The sequence below is a fragment of the Sciurus vulgaris genome (assembly GCF_902686455.1).
Source record: "Sciurus vulgaris genome assembly, chromosome: 2".
In the NCBI taxonomy this organism is placed as follows: Eukaryota; Metazoa; Chordata; class Mammalia; order Rodentia; family Sciuridae; genus Sciurus; species Sciurus vulgaris.
In genome coordinates, this window is record NC_136462.1 from 117,337,793 (window position 1) to 117,360,800 (window position 23,008).

A 23,008-nucleotide genomic window follows, 5' to 3' on the forward strand; every position below is an offset into this window, starting at 1 on the left:
GTGGTAACCAAGATAAGCTTTTTTTTCCTCTCCAATTCAGTTTGAAAAATCAAAATGACTCCAACTCATAGAAGGGCATACTTAACATTATTAAAAATATATTTAAGAACAAATACAAATGCACAATTGGGCCAGAAACTGTACATGGACAATTTTTGAGTGAATACTTATTATTCAACATCTGGCATCACAAATACCTAAACTGAGTTCCAAGATTGATATAATTGTACCAGTTTTGTCATGCGTAAAATGAAGCTAACAGCAACTACCTCATTAGTTATAAGAATTGGAATTAATATCTTTGTACTTTAGCTATGCTCCAAAGTACTGATAGAGAAAAAAATGCAAAATAAATGGCAGTTAAGTATTACTACTACCACCACCATCTCCACCAAGATGCTGGCTTATGATTAGATAACATAAAGCATTACTATACAGCTATCAAATTCAAACAGGTATAAATTTCTTGAATGCAAATTTACTGTATACACAATCCTCAAGGGCTTTTGGAGTATTTTATTTAATCCTTTATACAGTTTTTTTTCCCTTATTAGCACATTATAGTTATACATAATAGCTGGGTGGTTCATTTTGACAAAAATCATACATGCATGGAAATTAATTTACTCATTTAAATCTCCAGTCCTCCCCACTTTTCCTTCCCTTCCTCCCTCCCTCTATTTTCTTTCCTCTACTCCACTGATCTTTCACTCGTTTATTTATTTTAATTGGTGCTTTATATATCTACAAAAAGTTATATCTAACTCATTTTTCAGATCTCAGCTCACCTTTTTTCAGAGAAACTTCCTCTAACTTCCCAGACTAAGTCGCTCCTCCCCATTACATATTCTGGCATATCTCTCCTTCGTAGTTTATTACATAGAGCTGTGGTTTTATATTTAAATGTGCTAGCATTGTAATCCCATCATCTCTACTCATCTATCTACAAGGAATACATGTTCTGCTTACCACCTTGTAAGGCAGCTGTCTGCATATAGCAGGAACTTAAACATCTATTGAGTGACTTAATAAACAAACACTGAAATTGAAGAATTCTTTCTAAACCTGCTTCAGATAAACAGTGGTCATATAAACAATATCCCAAATACTATGCTTTGTATTTCTTCTCAGGTTAACTAGTGTTCATAAAGGCTGACAGAAAATACTCAAACAGAACCATGTCGAACACATCACTCAGTCAAAGTAGTACCCTTCAAAGAGGGGTCAAGAGCACAGAAACCTAAATACATAACAATAGTCCTTCAAAATTCCAAATTTAAATTTTGAAAACTTTACTGTGTGTGTGTGTATTAACTTAAAGTAAACCAGATTTTAAAGTATAGCTCATTTATTAATAGAATCAGACTGACATTGAGGATCATCTTGTCCTTCAACAGTAAACATCTGGTAATATGTGTGGTCTCTCCTGTGGCAAATATAGGTAAGTCAATCTTAGCACTATCTTCTCAATCAAGACCTCCTTGGTTCTTGAGGATAAGGCAGCAGTCAGTAATGTAAGAGAAGCCTGGTCACTTTCATTGGCACAGAGAACATCTGCTGCCAATGACTGTGAAAGGAGATAGCAACAACTCAGGGAAACCTCCCTCCTCCCTGTCTTAAAAGGAAATCTGATTTCAACCTTCATAATATACTTCCAACCTTAAGGAGAACCTCTCATGACAGATTTCTTAATATTCTAGTCTCCACGGAGGTGGACAGATTGTAAACTAACTCAGTGTACTTCATACATTATCACTTAGCCAAGAAATAGGAACCAAGAGTGGGGGATACTGAAGTACCTATCATTGTATCCAAATGAGAGCATAGGTACATCAAGAAGGATGGTTTTCAGGAATTCAGGCCTTGGTCATGCAAAGAATGCAGGAAAGATTAAGGAGACATTAAGTCATCAAAATATAAGGACTTTATATATTTGAATCTTCGCATTTGTTCCCACTGTTCCGACTCTTCCTTCACCAAACTTCTGATAAACTTGCTTCCCTTTTACACAACATGAAGTAGAAGGACTCAACTCACCAGTCAGCTATTAAGCTCTCATTATATACTAATAAGATATTTAATACATCAATGAACTTTCAGTCTAACTCTTTACCCCTAAACCCAATCAAGACTGAGTTTTTGTTGAAATAAACCTAAGATGAATTTATCAAGGCCTTCCCTGGCAACAGGCAACTGGGTCTCCCTTAACAAAACCTTTAATTCAAACTTTTACAAGCGTATAATATCTGAGCAGTACAGAAGAAAGTGTGAAAACTATAAACGGCACTGATTTTCACATCAGCTTAGCAGCATATTTTTTGCTGTTCTTTTTATAAGATAACTGAATCTCTCCAAAATTCAGATTTTAAAATACATTCACTAATTTTTCCAATTAATTTCATTTCACTTGGCTTTACTTTAATTTTCTTATGAACTACAAATAAAGATTACAAAGTTTGGCACATTTAAAAGATTGTAAGATCACAATTTTAAGATATAAACATTCCAAAAAATAAAAGAAGGAAATAACTAAAGACTTAACAACTATGAGCCACAGAATTAGAAGACTTTTTTCTTTATTGTTTCTTTATTTTCTACATGTTCTATGATGAATATTGTTCTGTTCAGGCTTCTTTACTTGAAAGGAACAAATAATCACTCAGATGCTTTAAGAAAAATAGAATTTAACATAAGGATATATAAAGAGTCACAAAGGAAATCCAATAGGAAGCAAACAATGGAGCTAGAGGGTGGCCTGGGAGCCTCAGGAAGACACTCAGGGAAGTGAGGCTATTGCCAGTGCTTTGCCACACACTCTGCTAGGCTCTCGTCCATGTGTGCTCCTCACTCCCACCATCGGCTGTGAGCACTTGCCTTTGCTTCCATATCAAACTCCGAACGTCTTCCATTTTAAGTGTAAGGCTGTGGTTGAGGTACTAAAGAAAACAAGCAGCTTTTTCTTATGAATTTAAAAAAAATTTTTTTTTTTTTTTTTTTTGGTACTAGGGATTGTATCCTGTGGTGTTCTACCACTGAGCTATATCCACAGCCCTTTTTATTTTTTTGAGACAGAGTCTTGCTAAGTTGCCCAGGCTGGCTTTGAACTTACGATTTTCCTATTTCAGCCTCCCGAATCACTGAGATTAGAGGCATGTGCCACGAATTTAACTTCTGATTATAAATGTAACATACAAACATACAGACACACTTGGCTTTAAAAATATGCAGCAGTAAGAGAAGGATATATAGAAGGAAAAGCCTCTGGCATTTTTTTTTTTTTTTCAGGGAAGGGAGAAGGAAATAATCTATGACAGGAAAATTTACATTTAATTAATTTCCAAAAATTATAAATTTTTTTTCTTATTTTATTACATAAACAACTGTAAAACAACTACAAAATGCAGACCATCAAAAGCAAAAATAGGTCACTTTAAAATTATTGGATATCATATCACATAGAAATAATATGAAGCACTTTAAAACTGGTTCTATTTTAAATATTTTCCTGATATTTACTGCCCACGGAGCAGATAAATTTATATTAACAATCTATAAAGTATATGAAGTACATCATCACTGTAGAAATATTTTAATTCCTCTTATACTTTTAATCTGTCCTACTCAGGTTTAAGTAGTTAAAAAGCTCTGTGAAAGTGTTCTTAAAAAACAAAATCACCAAATGAACATGTAAGAGCTGTTTAAGATATTAATTGTTGAGTATCCTCAACATGAACTTCTACCGATACGATCCATTGTCTCTGATGGTGGTTTTCAAATCTAATTTCGAAATTTTTTTTCAAAGAAGACCTGATGTGAAACAAGAACTGTACCATGTAAAGGTAGGATCCCTCCAGGGCAAGTTTCCTTTGTTTGTCCCTGTACCACCTAAGATTCTTCATGGAGCAGCTCTGACATGGTAGTAGGCAAACATCTGCATCATTCTACATGATATTTTGCCTCACCTCTGGCCCAGATCAATTGAGTCAGCTGACCACGGAATGAACTTCTGAAAGTGTTACAATAAAATAAATCTTTCTTCATCTAAATTGTTCTTTTCAGGTACTTTGATCACAGTGACAAAAATCTAACACTCTGCTCTAAAACATAAAGTATATTTTTAAAAGATTTAAAAAAAAAATACCTAGTACAGGTATTTATTTAAAATGCAGTCAAAGACACTACTCTAAATCTTCCAAACCCATTTCTAAGCCAGGCATGGTAACACATGCCTGCAGTCCCAACTCTTCAGAAGGCTAAGGTAAGAGCATAACTTTTTTTAGGCATTTGAGACAACCTGGGCAATATAGTAAGACACTCCCCATGAAGGAAAGGGGGACGGGAAGAAAAAGCAAAGGAGGGACAGAAAGGATGAGAAAGGGAAGGAAAGGAGAGAAGGAGAAAGACATATAAAAGGAGAAAGTCAAAGAGTCCAAACTCACCTCTAGATGGCTGATCTTGGAATGTTTGTGAACTTCATATTCCTGAACCCCTTAAATATAGGAAACTATTTTTAAGAGTTTGATGAAGAATTTGGTGTATATTTTCCTGCTTAAAAAAATCTCCATTAACCAAACTGGAATCACACTAACAGTCTGTTCTCCAATTTGCTATTCTCACATAATTATATCTTAGCCATCTTGACATGCCCCACATTCCAAATAATAATTTCTAAAGGTTTTACAATTTTCTATGGAGGAAAAAAATATTTTTAAAATGAAATAATAGATGTTTTCATTTTACTATGTTATTTCAAGTACTCTGTGTTGATTCTGATTTGGGAATTTAATATTGGGGATTTTAGTATTACTATTATACTGGTAGACATTACTATTATACTAGTTAATGTCCAAACCTCTGGTATGGGATTTAAAAATTAATGTCAGATTCCTAAATTGGTTAACCAGTTTAATTTTCATGTTTTAGAAATATTTAACCATTCTTAAAAGGCAATTTTGAATATATCATATCATATTTTACAAAGTCAAGTAACTGCACATTATCCCCCCTTATTTATGGGAGCACATTCCAAGACTTCCAGTAGATGCCTGAAAGCAGAGATAGTACCAAACTCTAAATGCACTGCTTTTTCCTATACATACTTGTGATATAAAGTTTAATTTATAAATGAGGCATAGTAAGAAATTAACAAATATTAATTAAATAGAATAATTATAACTATTGTAATAAAGGTTTGTGAATGAGCTCTCTCAAAATACCTTACTGTATGTACTCATTTTTAATGACTTTTTTTCCTTCTTCACAAGTTCACAGATAAAAGATTCACTTTGACCTTAGAATTAAGCAATCTCAGCATGAAATTTTTTCCCCTTATTAACTTGATAACTGTAACCTATCCACGTAAAGAAAACACTTTACAGTTTCTCTTTACCATATCTGAATTGCCAGCATCATTACTCTTGCACTTTGGAGCCATTACTAGGTAAAATAAGGGTTTACTTTAATACAAGCATTGCAATACCACATTACTCAATTCTGGTAACACAGATGGCTACTAAGACCTAATAAGCAGTTAGTTACTATATACAGTGTGGATACAGAGGAAAAGGAATGACTCACTTCCCAGGTGGGACAGAGCAGGAGGACATGAGATTTCATCCTGCTACTCAGAATGACATGCAATTTAAACCTTTGAATTGTTTGCTCCTGAAATTTACCATTTAATATTTTTGGATGTGGTTAATTGCAGATAACTGAGACCATGGAAAGTGAGACCACAGACAAGGGAGGACTACTGTATCTGAAGAATGAATCTGGCATAAAGTAATCATTAGTTTCCATATTACTTGATATGCTTTAAGTATTTTATTTTTATTCTCAGATTCTTATTTATATCTTATTTCACTGTACAATTAGAATAAAATATTTTGTACAGAACAGGAAAGAATGCTGAAGAATTCAACCTGCTTTCAAATACTATTTTCTACATTTGAGAAATTATGGAATTTGAAGTTTAACATCTTCATTATGATTTTATATAGGATAATATAGCTACTTATATTGACATGATTATCCTAATTATAGTAAATAAATGCTTATGCTGATGGGGACAGGGCTCATGATCTCTGAGTAAAGTTCACTGGTTCTCAAACGTTGATTCATGACATCCACATATTGTAAGAGGTCTAGGAGTGTCTCATATCTATCATTTTTTTAATTCAAGAATATAGAAAATATTTAATAATAAGCAAATCTGAGATCCAGAACAGCAATAGAACTTTAAAATCACTACTGTTCTAAGCTGATAGATAATATGAATAGGTGCCATTAGGACTCACAGTCTTTAAGGCTGAATGTCTAGAAAGATTTTGGTCCCTTCCGAGTGGAGCAATACTATATTTGGGAACCACTCCTATATTATAAACAGATTAAAAAGAGTGGGATATTTCATTCAGATTTATAAATAAATATATTAGAGGAAAAAAAAGTGTTTTCTTGAAGTCAAAATTTAAATTTTATATTACATTCGTTCTAATAACTTTTACTTAACTCAAAATTGCATAGTACTTTTTCCATATTTAAAAACTTGTTAGTCTATTACTTTACATGTATTTATATAATTAGTCATATGTTAAGATACTTGTATTTTTATCTGTATTTTACCCTACAGTCATATCCTTTAACTTAAAAAGAAGGAAATTATTTTTTAGAAATGAAGATCACACAGCAAGTGGAGTACCAGCCATAGTACTTAAACAAAAATCAAACCATGTTTATAGATCCAATCCACAAATAATAATTTACTTTGACTTTTCTAATAATACATATAACATAGCCTTATACATTTTGTAATTTGTTATTCCCTTCTCACATCTCTCCTAGACTTCTTACTCACATTTTGAGGGAAAGATGAGTTTTTAAATAGATTCATGAGTATATTATCTTGAATTTTGATTATTTCTCAGATAAATGTGTATGGAAAATACAAATGAAAGGGTTTTTTTTTAATAACCTAATAAAATGAACTTACATTAATCAGTGGTAATAAGAATTGTTATAGTTTCTATTTTTCCTACTTTAGACACTGTGGACTATTTATCTGTTACCTGGTCTCATTGCTTCTGTTCTATCCTTGCATCACCCTACAGTTTATTCTCTCCTAAGAATGTACATTTTTTTAAACCTAAGTTAGTTCATGTCACTCCTTTGTTTAAAACTCTGTGGTAGTTAGTGTTCTTGCCTCCTTACCCACACATGACCCAGATCCCTAGAGATCACTGATGCAAGCTCCTTCTGCTTTCTCCCTCTTGCTCATTTCAATCTTAATGGCCTCCTTGTCTCTAAAATACGAAGACAACAAATAATACCTCATCTCAAAATCTTTTAACATGCTATGTGCTCTGCCTGAAATTATTACTAGTTGGAAGGAAAAGTAGGAACATTCACTTAAAAAAGAAAAAAAGCATTACCATGCGATAATGACTCAATTTCCTATTGCCAGAAAACCAATACACAGTGATTAAAACAGCCAATTATGATTTTTCATGAGTTTACTGGCAGGCAGTTCTGCAAGGTTGAGCCAGGCTCAGAAATCTCCACTAGGCTTATATATTCACACATGCATCTACAGTCAACTAACAAGCTGGTTAGGGGGTAGCTCATCTAGAATGGTCTCCTTCCAGTTTTTCTGATGATTGGCTATATTTCGGTTGGGATAACAGGGACAAACAGTAACAGTAACCAGCAGGCTAAAAAGTATTTGCTTAGATTTATTAATCTAAACTATTTTCACAATATTTGTGTTCCTGAAACATTGTACATAAATCAAATCACTTTAGGTACATAAGAAATACCGTGTAGCTTTATAAACTAAACATTCTCTAACACTAATGCACAAACCTATGACAGCATTGGCCAAGGAAAATCATAAGAACCAATTTAAAGACCTTCATTCTGGTATATCTGGGGGAAGAACAATAAGTTTCTCCTTTACAGAAAAGAAAATGGAATAACTTACTAACCCAGTGATGCACCAATGAGTAGAGCTGAGAGTACAGCAAGCAGAATAAAGAACGTAGGATAGAAAATAAAAGGGGAACTCATTTTCAGGATGAGGCAATGAGTCAAAGAGTGAGGCAAAAGCCTGTTGTGTATAACTCACCTCCAATACAGCGGGTAAGGGAAACAAAACAGCCCTTTGATTTCTGCACACCAAAAATCTGTCCTCAACTAAGCCTCAGCACTTACACCTTACTCAACATCATCTCTGTGTCCTTTCAAAAAACTATAGGGCCTACCTTCTGTGCTAAAGTGATATCAAACAGGGAACAGGGGAGCCCAGCAGATAGAAAGGGTCACTTATAAACATACAACTAGGACACTTGGCACAGTTTTGAAATTGTAAATTAGGTAGAAAAGAGGGGCATTTCAGGATGTTTCCAAAATTCTGTCCTTTATAAAGTTGGCTTTGTGTTTTAAAATGGTTTATAATTCATAAACATGTGTATTTCAGACATTTTTTTCCTCAACAATTTCTATTTAACTAAATCAATATTATATCCAGAAACACTGGGAAGCAATAGTATATACCCTGTGGTTAGGAATGTTAATTTTTAGTAAATCAGTTTCATGCAAAAATGACTACAAACCAGGGCTTCATCTTCACAGTGCAACAGTATCCCTTCCCTAACTATGGTCTTCTACAAGGAATATCTTTCATTCTAAGCAGTCAGGAGGAGGCACAAAAGGTTTATCTTTTAGGTTACAACTACAACAACTATGTGATAACCTCATCACATCAAATGAGACATTATATTTTCTTAGGTACACACAAACATACCACCACACCCAAAAGTGTTTATAATGGCTCCTAAGTGTAGTTCCTTCCTCTTTCCTGACTCACCCTTTCCCATGATATCAAAACAGTTCAACAGCAGGAATGCAATTAGATCTAAGCAATTAGGAAACTTGCTATTCTATTTCCTCAAAGGGTATACAGAAAAGGTTCTGATTAATAAAGCTTAACTTATAGGACCTTACAATACACTTCTTTCATTAAGGCTAAATTAAATTACTTAATGTGGCTATAAGCAATAACAGACACCAATCCTTTCACATGTTTAGTTTAAAGGTCATACACCAGCAACTTGAAATTTACCTTTCCAACTACCACTTCATACCTCTACATAGAATCTCTTGTCAAAAAATGTTCAGGTCTGTGCATCCCCCAATCAACATGGGACAGCAAAAGGTATTTCCTCAATAAACTAGTGAACTGGCCAATGTTACGGAATGCAGGGTTTGGTGGTGGGGAGCGGACTTGATACCAATTATATTAGTGATATATTCACCTTTAACTGTGATCATTTTTGTATATCCTCTGCCAGTCTTCTCCTATGTGAATGTTTTGTCATTTATCAGGTTGTGCCTATATATTTTTTATTCTGACTTTTTGAACTTACAAGATTTCCAAGCTGGACATGGGGGCACACACCTGTAATTCCAGTGGCCCAGGAGGCTGAGGTAGGAGGATTGAGAGTTCAAAGCCAGCGAGACATTAAGCAATTCAGTGACACCCTGTCTCTAAATAAAATACAAAATAGCGTTAGGGATATGGCTCAGTGATTGAGTGCCCCTGAGTTCAATCCCTGGTACCCCCCCCAAAAAAAGAGATTTCCATTTTTTTATGGAATTTCTTCATATTGTTACAAAGTGGTCTTGCATATTAGTTTTCTATAGCTGTATAATAAATCGCTACAAACATAGGAGCTTACAAACAATCATGTATAAGTTCACAGTTCTATAGATCAGGAGTCCAGGTAGGACTGACTATTTACTCTGCTTAGGTCTCTCAAGGACAAATATCAAGGTGCCAGGCTGGCTGTTGGCTGAAGAAAAATTTGCTTTCAGGATCCTTCATATTGCTGGCAGATAGCAGTTCCCTGCAGTGGTGGGACTGAGATCCCTGTTTCCTACTGGTTGGGCGCTGGATATTCTCTCAGCTGCTTAAGGCCATCCATATTCCTTCTCACAGGGTCCCATCTACCTTTAAGCCGGCAACAACAGGACAAGTCCTTCTGGTCCTTCAAATCTCTGCAATTTGCAGGTCTGCTTCAAGCCAGAGAAAAATCTGTGCTCTTTAAAAGGCTGTGTCATTAGAATAGACCCACCTAGATAATCTCCTTTTTGACTAATTTAAAGTCAAGTGATAGGAAATTTCATTACTTGTGCAAAATTTTGTTTGTCATTGATTATGACATAATCATGGGCATATTTTCTCATCATAAAGTCCTGGAAATCATGGAAGGTTATTTCTAGAATTCTGCCTATTATATCTGTGGATCCCTAAGGAAAACGAATTTCTCACTGTGAGTTGTTAAAAAAAAAATAAAAAAGTTTATAGGTCATCCAGCCACAGCACCAGAAAACTTTAAGTTCACTCCATCCTGAAGTTCTAAAAATCTAATATTTAAACATTATAAAATAAAATGTAGAGTTGTTTAAAAATTGGGAAGGAAATAAAATTACAAAAATTTAAAATCTAGTAACAACAAAAAGTATGCTGAAGCTTTTCCTTGTTAAAAATGAAAAATAAAATGTTTTTACAATCACTTTTTTTTTTTTTTTTTTTTGGCCTATTTTCTAGTCACATCAAAAGGTTGAACCTTTAAGGAAGAATGAAGCATGAAAGTAGAAATAAAGGTTAGTGCCACTTTAGTGCCAAATGAAAATGTCTGGGAAAGTAAGAAGCAAAAAAACTGAACCAGTGACAATTTCACAGTACAAACTCATCTGACTCTAGGTTTGAAGATTAGAGGAGGTAAAGGGGCCAAATGAAAGCTAGGTCATACACAGGCTCTTCCACCTAAGGATCATTAAGGAAAAATACAACTAAGGGTATAACCCTGAGACGAGACTGGCAGGCCTCTTAAAGGAGAGAGGATCGATTGGCATCAATATAAAATAGTTGGAAGGAAGGAAGGAAGGGAGGAGAAAAGGGAGGCATGGAGGGAGGGAAGGAGAAAGAAAGGAGGGAGGGAGGGGAGAAAAGAAAAGAAAAAGAACTTGGCATGTAGTAGGTGCTAAATAAATATTTGTTGAATGAAGGTACAATATAATGGATCATAAATACATTTGTTAGCCTCCAGTAACCTTTACCAACTCAGAGAAACATTTCTAAATCTTAAGCACTAATGGACTAAAAATGATCAACATCAAACTAGGCTCTCACTAGATCTAAAGTAAACAGTATACAAGGAACTGGACAGCAATTCCCAGAATGACAGAAGAAAACGGGGATATGCAATGGAAGTGTGAAGACCAAAAAATAAATAAAAATAAAAAGTTAAATATTAGTGGAACTCAATTTTGTTGAAATTTTTAAATCTCACAGTAATAAATTACATGGCAATACACATGTAGGTACAGTGTCCTCAACAGAACTACACATGTAGGTACAGTGTCCTCAACAGAACTCCAAAGAAATGTTCCCAGCAAAATAAGCCAGGATTCTTCCTATTAGTATCAACTAGTAAAAAGAGCACATTGACAGCTATGAATGATACCATGGAAAGAGATGCTTGTAACAGTCAAACAGAGCACTTCAACTCATCAATCATGCAAGTGTAATGTTTTCCATGGCTTACAAAATGCTCTAAGTCTAGGGTTCTCATTCACTTCTGTACTCTGTGAAGAGGATTTCTTGGGGAAAAAATGTGTATTTTGTCACATTGACAAGGATCGTTCCATATCAACTGTGCTTTATTCAGTTAACCAACTCAAAACTACATTGTACCAAAACAAAAGCTGTATTCTTCTTCCACTCATGGAATCAATATGAAGAGCAATTTGAATTGAATTAAAATATTTTCATTCTACATATAAACTATAAACCTTACTCTTCCACCGCATAAAGATGTGCACAACACTTTCTATTTTCAGAACTGAATTGGGACAATTCCAGGTACATCCAACAAAAACTAATGTAATGGTTTAATTGACAGATGACCATCGCTTAAATTTCTATACATTCTGTTCTATGACTTCCAAAATATTTCCAATCATTTTAGAACCTAAGATTTCTGGTAAGTTAGAAAGGTAAGTGGTGTCCCCAAGAGAAATAAACTTTCTGAGATAAAGTGCTTTGCTCAAGTCAGACCTTTTTAGTACCAGTACCTGCACCTAAAGAGTTTTTGGTATCTTGTCTATCATCTCTGATCTTCTTGCTACAGAATGTCTCTATTTTAGTGGTATCAGTACTTAAAAATGAAAGATGCTTTTAGCATTGCATCAAATTTCTTTATATTCATAGAGGGAAAAGCAAAGTAACTGACTACATCAAAGAAAACATTTATCATTTTTAAAATCCTAATGAAATAAACCAATGTAAGACAATAAATAGCTATTATCCTAATATTCTAAACTAGAAAAATTATTTAGTAAGTCAAAACATGGGACACACTAATAAACAACTCTACACAACCATGAGATATTTTGAATATTTCAATAAGTTATACCCTATTTAGAAATGACATTATATTCTTAAACATAAATTTAGGTGATTCATTTTAAAGAAAAGAATTCAAAGAACAGTAAATTTCAAATATTCATGGACATACAATGAATTTTTTGTTTATGTTTCCCAGGCAACATAGTGCCTGGCATAAAGAATATGTGTTTTAAAAAATGTGTTTAAATTTAATTTAAATGCTTAACAATAATTATTTCAAAAAGAACTTTGATAAATTATAATTCTTAGCTGTAAAGGAAATTTTTAAAAATCAGTTGGTCTACAAACAGGAAAATATTTACTTGGTAGCAGAATGTAGAACTGAGCATGTAAGTGTGGTCTATACATTACTATGCAGGCAACCCTCTCCCTGGCACAAGGATAAATGTGGTAATCGTCTTCTAGGATTTCCTCCTAAGGTTCCACATCATTCACTATAAGCCTGCAGCAGGGAATAGCAGAAACAGTGGGATAAAAGGCATGAAATTGGAAATAAAAGGACAAGGATCAAGAAGAGCCTGTTCCAGAGTGCTGAGCCCTGCCTCAACCCAGTGACAGAACCAGTACAGCACAAGTACTCACATGCAGCTGCAGTTAGGAGCTGGACACCAACACCCTCTTCCCACCTGCTCCTTCCCCCAAATGCTAATTGGAGAGATACTCCACAGCAAAGAGGACTGCCACTAACCCCTTTACTCAGCATCTGGCACAGTTTCCTCTCTAAATAAATACATTGGTAATTATGTTTTTTAAGTAAATCAACTTAAAAGCACATTACCAATTAGTATGAGTGTTTCATGGATGTGACAAAAATTATCAAAATAAGGCACTAATATTACTAAAGTTTAAAAGTTGGTGTTACCAGGTACGATGCAAGGTAAAGGGGCCTGAGAAACTGGAAGACACTACTTCTTCATATCGCTGAGTTTCCTCACTTTAAATAAAACTTAAAATTTCAAATATCAGCATTATATTGTAGATATTCAAGGAGATTATTATCCTTAAGTGAGGCATACTACAGTATTTAAAGGTGAAATAAAATGCTACAATTTATCTTCAAATCATTCAGTGAAAAATTAGTGTACTATGTATACAAATTTGATATGCATATATATAAACAGAGCAAATGCAGCAATATATTAACTTTTGAATCTATTTAGCAGGCAGGAAGATCCTAGATCACTGTACTCTTTAATTTTATGTTTTGCTTTTTCATAATAAAAAGTCAAAGAAAACAAATTACCAGCTAAAAATGTGCACTTGTTATTAGCAGAATGTTAAACTAAGTTATTTTTCAAACATCATCAGAACACTGAGCCGTTCTTCCAAACTAATTATAAGTAAATGCACTTTTTTTTAAAAAAGTTGTTAACATATAGGAAGATTTGGGCAATGTCCTCTCACCTCCTCAGAAGATAATTACCTCCAATCAGATATCCAGGGAACTTAGTGGGAATCACACAGGATTAGTAGGCAGGGACACTGAGAGTTTGTCTGTTTACTGGGTGACTAGTAAGTTACAACTTCTTTGGGTCTCCGGTGCCCTTCTCTCCATTACTGCCAGCACTACACAATTCAGGACCTCACCAATTCTTGCCTGTGCTACTGCAGCAGTTTTGTAACTGAGCCCACTGCTCCAAGCTCCATCTCCTCCAATCTCTTCTGAACAGAACTGCTACCACAGTAATCCATCAGAAACACATTTGATCATGTGATTCACCACCTCAGGGTCCACAGGACAAAGTGAAAGCTCTTAAAGATGGTGTACTTAAAACCATCCCAACTTCCTCTTCTGCCTATTGCCCACTCAAGCCCTTTGATGTCATTCTAGGATCCAGAAAAGTTGAGCTGACAATCCAACTGCTTCCTTCCCCAACTCCATATTCCTTGTCTATGTCTTTGCTCTTCCCTCTGATAGGAATTCTATCCTTTCCTGGATCACTTCTACCATACCCTGGAAGCCTCAGGATAAGAGGTTCATTCTGCATACTGGGCCCACAGTTTCCTTCTGAGGTGATGGAAATGTTTGGAACTATATAATAAAGTATTTACACAATACTGTAGATGTGCGAGATGCCACTGAATTTTCACTTTGAAATGATTAATTTGGGAGTATGAAACACGGTGGAATGAGACAGACATCATTACTCTATGTACATGTATGAATACATGAATGTGTGAATCTACATCATGTACAACCATATAAAGTTGTACCCCATTTGTGTCCAATGAATCAAAATGCAGTCTGTAAAAATAAAAAATAAAAAAGCTGAAAAAAAAATAAAATGATTAATTTAATGTTATGTGACTCTCACCTCAATTTTTAAAAAGAGAAACAACAGTCGCTTGAAAAATAAACCTAACTCACTTCTCAGCTTCACACTGGATCAGGACCTTGCACATTATCACAGCACCTAAGGCTTTACATTATTCTGCCACAAGCCTGTGAACCAGCCTTTTGTCTTCGTCTTTTCATCTCCCAGTGCTCAGCCTAGGATGGCCCTCAAGAAATATTTCTTTTCCATAATTAAAAAATAGAGACACTGACATCTCCCTCAGAGAAAGAAGCTGAAGCCAATGACCTTTGGAAGATCTGGGTTACATGAACACCTTGTGGAAGTTTGTATTTGTTGGAGAAGGAAAGACCAGGAAATTCACAGTTCACCCATAAGCAGTCAACAATGGAGTGACCTCCAGTGAGATGTTTCAGTTAGTAATTAAGAAGTAACCTTTATTGCATTAATTATATAAAAGGCACTATGCTAACAAGTAAGCCCTGATTATGTCTTAAATCATCGAATGCTCACAGCTACTCTATGAAAAACAGTTATTAGCCTCATTTTCCAAATGAGGAAACATATTTGAGTCCTGCCTAAGGTCACAAAACTGATTACTAGGAGTGGCAACACTCAAACCCAGGCTACCTGGGCTGCAGAGTTTGACCCTGTAGCATCAACATGTTACCCTGCCCCTTTATACTTTTCCCACTATGGTTTCAAGAATGATATGTAGGCTCATTCTCTGGCCCACAATTTGCCTTTTCTAAAGCTGAGAAGGCATTTCATTTTCCTCATTTACCTATTTATCCACTGTCATGACTGCTGATTATGTTCCATACAGTGATTTTTAAAAATATATGTTAATTTAAAAAAATCTATCCATTAAAAAAGAGAAATGATCCTTAAATAGATCTCTCAATTAAAAAACCTCTCACATGCAAATCAGCAGGTGTTTCTTGATTATTCCTCTTGCACACAGGGAAAAAGATCATGTACCACTAGAACCACACCCACAAGGCTTCCTCACTGAAGTACCCCAACCTCCACACAGAGTGAGCCCTCCCAAAGATGAAACCAACATGAAATAACAAAACCAAGCTGAAAGAAGAATGGCACATTCTTACTTTTTTAGTTTAGAAAGCATGAAGTAAGGGTTGGGGTATAGCTCATCAGTACAGCACTTGCCCAGGAAGAATAAGACCCCGGGTTTGACTCCTACAGTCACAGAAAAACAAAAACAAAAGCTATGATGTGTAAGTGTGAACATGTGCATGCTCTCTCACACATTCTCTGCCACTCTTTCTCTGAGAAAATGTCACAATCTGGTAAGAAGAAAATTCATCAAGATTCAGTAAAAATAAATATAATTATCTGTACATCTGAATAGGAAAATCTTACTATAGAAATAATGTCAAACTTTGACAACTTATCAAAAGCCAATTTTTAAAATTTATTCTATTTAGTTATACATGACAACAGAATGCATTCTGATTCATTGTACACAAATGGAGTACACCTTTTCATCTCTCTGGTTGTACACAATGTAGAGTCACACCATTCATGCAATCATACGTGTACATAGGGGTAATGATGTCTATCTCATTCCACCATGTTTCCTACCCCTTATGCTATACCCTCCCCTCACTCCCCTCTGCCCAATCCAAAGTTTCTCCATTCTTCTCTTATCCTCCACCCCATTATGTATCAGTACCTACTTATCAGAGAAAACATTTGGCCTTTGTTTTTTTTCCTCATTGGCTAATCTTGCTTAACATGATATTCTCCAACTCCATTCACTTACCTGCAAATGCCATAATTTTATTCTTCTTTAAGGCTGAGTAATATTCCATTGTGTGTGTGTGTGTGTGTGTGTGTGTGTGTGTGTGTGTGTTTCACAGTTTCTTTATCCATTCATCTATTGAAGGGCGTCTTGGTTGGTTCCATAATTTAGCTATTGTGAATTGAGCTACTATAAACATTGATATGGCTGCGTCACTATAGTATGATTTAAGTCCTTTGGTTACAAGCCCAGAAGTGGGATAACTGGGTTAAAAGGTGGTTTCATTCCAAGTGTTCTGAGGAATCTCCATACTGCTTTCCATAACGGTTGCACCAATCTACAGGCCCACCAGCAACATATAAGTGTACCTTTTTACCTACATCCTCACCAACACTTAACTGTTGCTTGTATTCTTGATAATTCCCATTTTAATAAAGCCAATATACCTCCTTTTAGACAAATACACACCCCAATTTACACAAACACACAACCCCTCCAGATTAAGCCATTCTACTGGATCCCAAGGACTTCCTTTGCCTATACATCCTTCTAAATAGATAAGGCTAAAATCAAGCCTGAGAGGATAATGTGCAAAAAATACAATAAACAAATAAACAAAAAACAGAAGGGGTATGTGCCAGTATCAATATGGAACAATGTAGAATTCAAGACAAAAGTCATAATGTGACAAACTGGAGACTTTTAGACTGAATATAAAATAGCAAAGAACCTTAATGTAACAATTATCACAAAATTAAATACTTTAAAAAACTGTTTGAAATATAGGGGAAGATGACTGAAACAAAAAACATACTATAGTGAGACACAGGCTACTCTCAAAGCTATGACTGGCCAAGCAATAAAAATACAGACATAAAGCTCTTCCAGATCGATATAAATAAGGCATCAGTTTTTAAAAATGGCCAAAGACCATGAACAAACAATTCCTAAAACAAGAAATGAAAGTAGTTGCTAACACGGAAATATGTTCAAACTCCCTAGAACACAAAAACAAGAATTAAAGCAATAATCCTTTCTTCCTATCAAGTTGACAAATATTTTGCTTATACTCTATCCATTACTGAAAGGACGTAAGGAATCCAATAATTTCATACATCACTGGAGGAAGTATAAACTGATTTTGAAACTTCCCATTTAAAGATCTTCTTTCCAGTTAAACACTCAACCCCATTTTTATATGACTTAAAATACAAATTCCATAGTTTTAAATTTGAAATTATATCAGTTCAGAAAGTTAAGGACATGGGTTCCAGAACCAAGCTACCTAACTTCCCACTTATTAGCCCAAACAGGTAAATTATATAACTTTCATCTGAAATGATGGCAACAGTACCCACTTCTTTGTATTGCTGTGAGGACCAAGTTAATATAAATCACTTGGAACAAAGCCTGGAACATATATGCTCAATAAATGTTGGCTACTGGCACTTGTATTTCTCACGAACAATTTAAGTAGTTCACTAGCATTTCCTGAGTACTCCTAGTGGGACATTTGTATCTGCTCAAATAACTTCATACTACTTATAACTTTCAAATACAAAGCTTATAAGTATAAAATATTATTTTAAATTGTACATATATCATTACTGTGGTGTTAAGATAATTAAATGCTAATTGAATAACAAAGAAGTAGTATGGAAATTTACAACAAGCACAACCAGTGGTTTATGGCACAGTGAATAGCACTATGGGTAGCTTGTCTTGTCTTCCACTATATTTTGTTTTTTATAGTGCACATGTATGACTTATAGGAGGGAGGTGTTTTGTTTTGTGATTTGTGTTTTGGGTTTTGTATGTTGTTGTTTTTAAGAACTAAGGATGGAACCCAGGGCCTCACTCATGCTAGTGCCCTACCACTGGGATACACAACCAACCTCCAAAGGTTTTTAAAACAATAGACAGCCTTTTATCCCAACTGGGTAAGTCATATACCTACGCTTTATTAACAGGATTTGCCAGGTCTAATTCGATTAAACAATTACAACTTATCCCATTCCACCCTTTGCCAGATTCCTTAGTCACTAAACTTTACCAGTTCCTCTTCTGCTCATCATTTTAGAGATGTTACCATTTGAAAATACACTAACATTTAGGATTTCTAAGAATAAAACAGGGCGAAAGACAAAACGTCTTTGTGATTACAATTTGATTTATTTGGGTTTCTGTGCTATATATTTAAGCCCAAAAAAATATACACACATTTTCTAAATATATTAAACATATATAAAACTTTTAATCATTTTATAATTTAGGGAAATAAGGTGATATAAGTAGACTATCCTACTATTTTAATTTTAGAAAGTGCATGTCAGCCCTGTTTTAGGCAAATTCCTTACAGAAATCACTTTGATTTCTCTTGAATAAATAAGCCCATGCAGGTGGAAATTTTAACTATCTGATATATCCCTTAGATGGCAGGATAAATATTTGCATAACTGCAATAATAGGATAGTGAAGAGTTCCATATTATAGAGATGAAACAAACAGAATACATAAGTTATAAGGTTTAAATCTAGTACTCTTGGATCTAGATTTCCCTACCAAAGACCCAACTATAAGTTAAATGTGGTCGATAACAACAAAATGTTGTTGGCTGTTAGCTAACTTTAACAGAGAGGATGAGAGAAGAGAAAGGGTAAACTTGTTAATTCACTATTATGAAAATTTCTGAAGATGAATCTTATTTGACTCCATCAGAGTCTCTCTAAACATGGTATAAACATCAAGCAATTCAAAATTTTAATTCAAGTTCCCTGACAATAACCCCCAAGCTGTTGCCTTCTAACCCTTTCACTGAAGTTCTTACAAGACAATTACTTTATGCTTCATCTGCACCATCCCCTACCATAAAATCCTAACCTGTGCACTCTCAGCAGGCTAGATAATGTCACAGTTCTACCCCATGATACTTGCTGTTCTTTTGCCTATAAAGTCATTCAAGTTGTCTTTCTGAGCCTGGCTGAAGCCTCACTTTCCCCACCTTTCCACTGGCCCTGCTCTACACAACTGTACTCCCACAGCAATATATACGGACCTCTATTATGGCTCTGATACTGCATTACTGTTATTGTTTTATTGTCTCTTAAAATTCTTGAAGGCAGTAACTAGATCCTTCTTATTATAGAAATTTTAGGACACATGCTGAATTCAATGGTAACACAAAAGTAAATACAATAGCATCATGAACCACTCAGCTACAGTTAACTCAAGACCAGTCCTAGTTCAACTCGCCGCAATCACCCACCACCAGAATATTTTGAAGCAAATCCCACATTTCATATTATTTCAGCTGTAAAAGCACTTCTAAATAAATCTTTGAAAGATACTCTTTAAAAAGATGACATTACTACCATAGTCACATTTAAATCTGTTAAATAATTCTACATCATGAAGTATCCAGGCAGTATTTACATTTCCTCAATTGTCTTATAAACTTTCATTTTTTATAAATACTTAATCAGGGTCTAAAAAAAGTCCATCATTGGTTAATATGTCTTTTAACCTCTCAAAATCTCTTGTAATCTCTAGGTTTATCCTCCATTTTTTTCCTTTTCTTATAATTTATTTTTGAAGACACCAGGTCATCTGTTCTTTAGTTTCCCACATTCAGAATTCTCCTGACTACATCCACATTTCTCTTTTCTCTGTATTTTCTATAAAATGGTGGTTATATATAAAGGGCTATCATATTCAGGTATGATTTTTTAGGCAAGACTACTAATAAACAGAGAAGAATATATCTACCAGGGGATAAGTTATATCGGCTTCTCTTTCTTTAGACATTAGTAGCCTCTGATGATCACTGTCAAAACTCTACATCCATTAACTCATTAGGAGAAGTAAAAATCACAATACACTAGCATCCCTGCTTACTAGCTGGAAGAATATGTGATATGCTAATTCTATCACCCCTTCTTCATCTATTAGCTGGGATAAAATTCCTTTTATAAAAAGACCCTTTCCCTTATTGACAATTTAGTTACCCTGAAATATAGTTCACTAAAGAAAAGCATGACACATATTTTATTATATCCCTTTATTTTCCAGAGTTTAAACAAATGCATCAGTTCCCTAACATGTTCCAAAAGTGACTAATTGTTTTATTTCTTAATCATCACTATGAACTCATGGATTGAAAGATTTTGGTCCACTGCAGTTGTTTCCTAACCAATGATCAAAAGGTCCCATCATTGGCTGAGTGGAGGCCTCTTCGAGTTGGCCTCAGAGCTCTAAATTTTGATAGCCCCCCTGCATTCTAGCATGACAAGAAATTCCAGGCTCATCTTGTACTACTCCTGCTTCCAGTTTGGAATCGTTCATTTCTTCAAAGAGGACATAATGATTAATCCATTCTTGAGACTAACATAATATTCCATAAATGTTTTCCAAACTAAGTAACTGCTGAGCAAAGTCCAATTCCTAAGCTAAGTTTAAATTTGAACAATATGTATGATGTACCATAAAGACATACAATATTACTTCATCCTTATTAAAATAAGTAATTAAAATCCTAAACTATTCATCACTTAAGTCTTTGGACTCATGTTTTCAAAAGATCTACCAAAGCAACTCTGCTTTGGTATTCAAATACAAATTTCTTAATTCAAATACACATAATGATCTGGGTAAACTTGCTGCTTATGTTGGGGTTGAGATTGAAAAATATGAAAAAAGAACTTCTTTACTATAATCTTTATCTTTCAAGAATCAAAGGAAATATAATGCAGGAATAACAATAGGATTGTCTAAATAAAGCTTTAATTAAGATAGGCATTTTTAATTAAAGGTTGTGATCTTTAATGATAATGAGTGAATAGTGCTCAATTAAGTATCATGAGTTCAGAATGAACGTAACAATTTGTGATCTTAATTATTCACATTACCCAGAAGTCATTGTGGTAATATTAACATATTTTCAAACACACCCAAATCCCTGGGAGGAAAACATAAAACCAAAACTAAAATCCAAACTAAAACAAAACCATGTTTAATCCTTTATGTTTTCTAAACATCTCAAACCAATATCCTTAGTGGGAACCAAAATAAGTTTTTTAAAAATTGTTTTCAGTTACTATTTTGTAACTAAATTCTTTTAGAAATAACAATATTTCTTCAGGGGGCTGAGGCATTAGCAAGATGCTTTTAGAGCATATTTAGAATCCTGCATTATGGCACATGCCTATAATTCCAGCAACTTGGGAGGTTGGGGCAGGAGGATTGCAAGCTTGAGACCAGCCTCAGGAACTTAGTGAGACACTGTCTCAAAAGAAAAAAAGAAAAAAGAAAAAAAAAGAACTGGGAAGTACACAACCACTCACTGGTAAAGTGGCCCTGGGTTCAATCCCAGTATCCAAAAAAGAAAGGGAAGCAAAAGTAATTATGACAGAACCTCCCAGGTCAGAAAACCTTCACATTCAAGAATTTGCTACAAATGTTGAACATAGCTACAACATAGCCCTCTTTGGAAGTCTCTCCTTACAATATTTATCTATAGCATGCAGCACCTCTACTAGTAAATACAGTCCTTTAATTTTATTACTAAAATTTCCTAACCTGAACTAGGTGAAAATGGGCAAGCCTAATCTCACGGCATGTATAGTTGACTATACATATAATTGACACAGATCTGACATGGTATTTAGTCATTTAATTATCCCTTTAGAAATCTGAAGATCAGACTTCATAATTAAAAATAAATTTAACAACAGAAATATTCTGGTTTATGATTAATAGATGCAGTTATCTTCGGATTGGACTAGTAAAGGATTAACTACCAAATGTATTTTACCCTCAATTAATAATTGTGAACTGTTTATTTATATGTATATAAACCTGTTCCCACGTAGTTGGGGCTTATTTAAACTCCCTGGCATATGTATAACAGTGGTACTAGTCAGACTATTTAAAATTTTTTTCTGCACATCATCTGCATATAATTACAACATAGTGTGTTAAACTAAGATGCTATATTTTGCATACATACCATTTCATAAAATATTTACATACCTAACATACTTCAGTCTATTGCTCATGCCTCCTCTATAGATAACATGCTTAAAGAAAAAAACCATGATGTAAACAATTTTAAAATTTTTCTCAAAGTACAGCAAATAGTAATTATTTCCATGATAATTGAAAAAATGTTAAATTCAAAGTAAGGAACTCAAATGGAGGGGAAAGGAGGGAGAAAAAAGAAAGTAAGATGTATACCCTCTTACCTTACAACAGAATAAATTCTGTATATACTAAAGACTTTTAAAAAATGCAAGAAAGAAAATAGAAGAAACTTGAAGAATTTCTTCTGTTGTTTAATATGGCACAGGAAAAAGGCCAAGATGTAACATAAATCTAAAAGTCACAAAATAAAAGGTTAAGAATGCAACTGTACAAAAATAAGCACTTTCTACACGGCAAATGCCACCATAAAAATATCATGACAAATATTCAATAAATTAATATTAG

General features: G+C 34.4%; 1 protein-coding gene and 1 long non-coding RNA gene across 3 annotated transcripts in view; one reads left to right on the forward strand and one right to left on the reverse strand.

Annotated features, from left to right (window-relative positions):
• The window catches only part of UACA (uveal autoantigen with coiled-coil domains and ankyrin repeats), an 85,462-nt gene that overhangs the window by 58,759 nt on the left and 3,695 nt on the right, over window positions 1-23,008 (reverse strand). The gene's annotated exons all lie outside the window — the stretch shown is intronic.
• LOC306650827 lies at window positions 7,206-15,988 on the forward strand. Its single transcript, XR_013761043.1, has 2 exons — window positions 7,206-11,379; window positions 11,412-15,988. It is a non-coding gene; the product is annotated as an uncharacterized lncRNA (long non-coding RNA).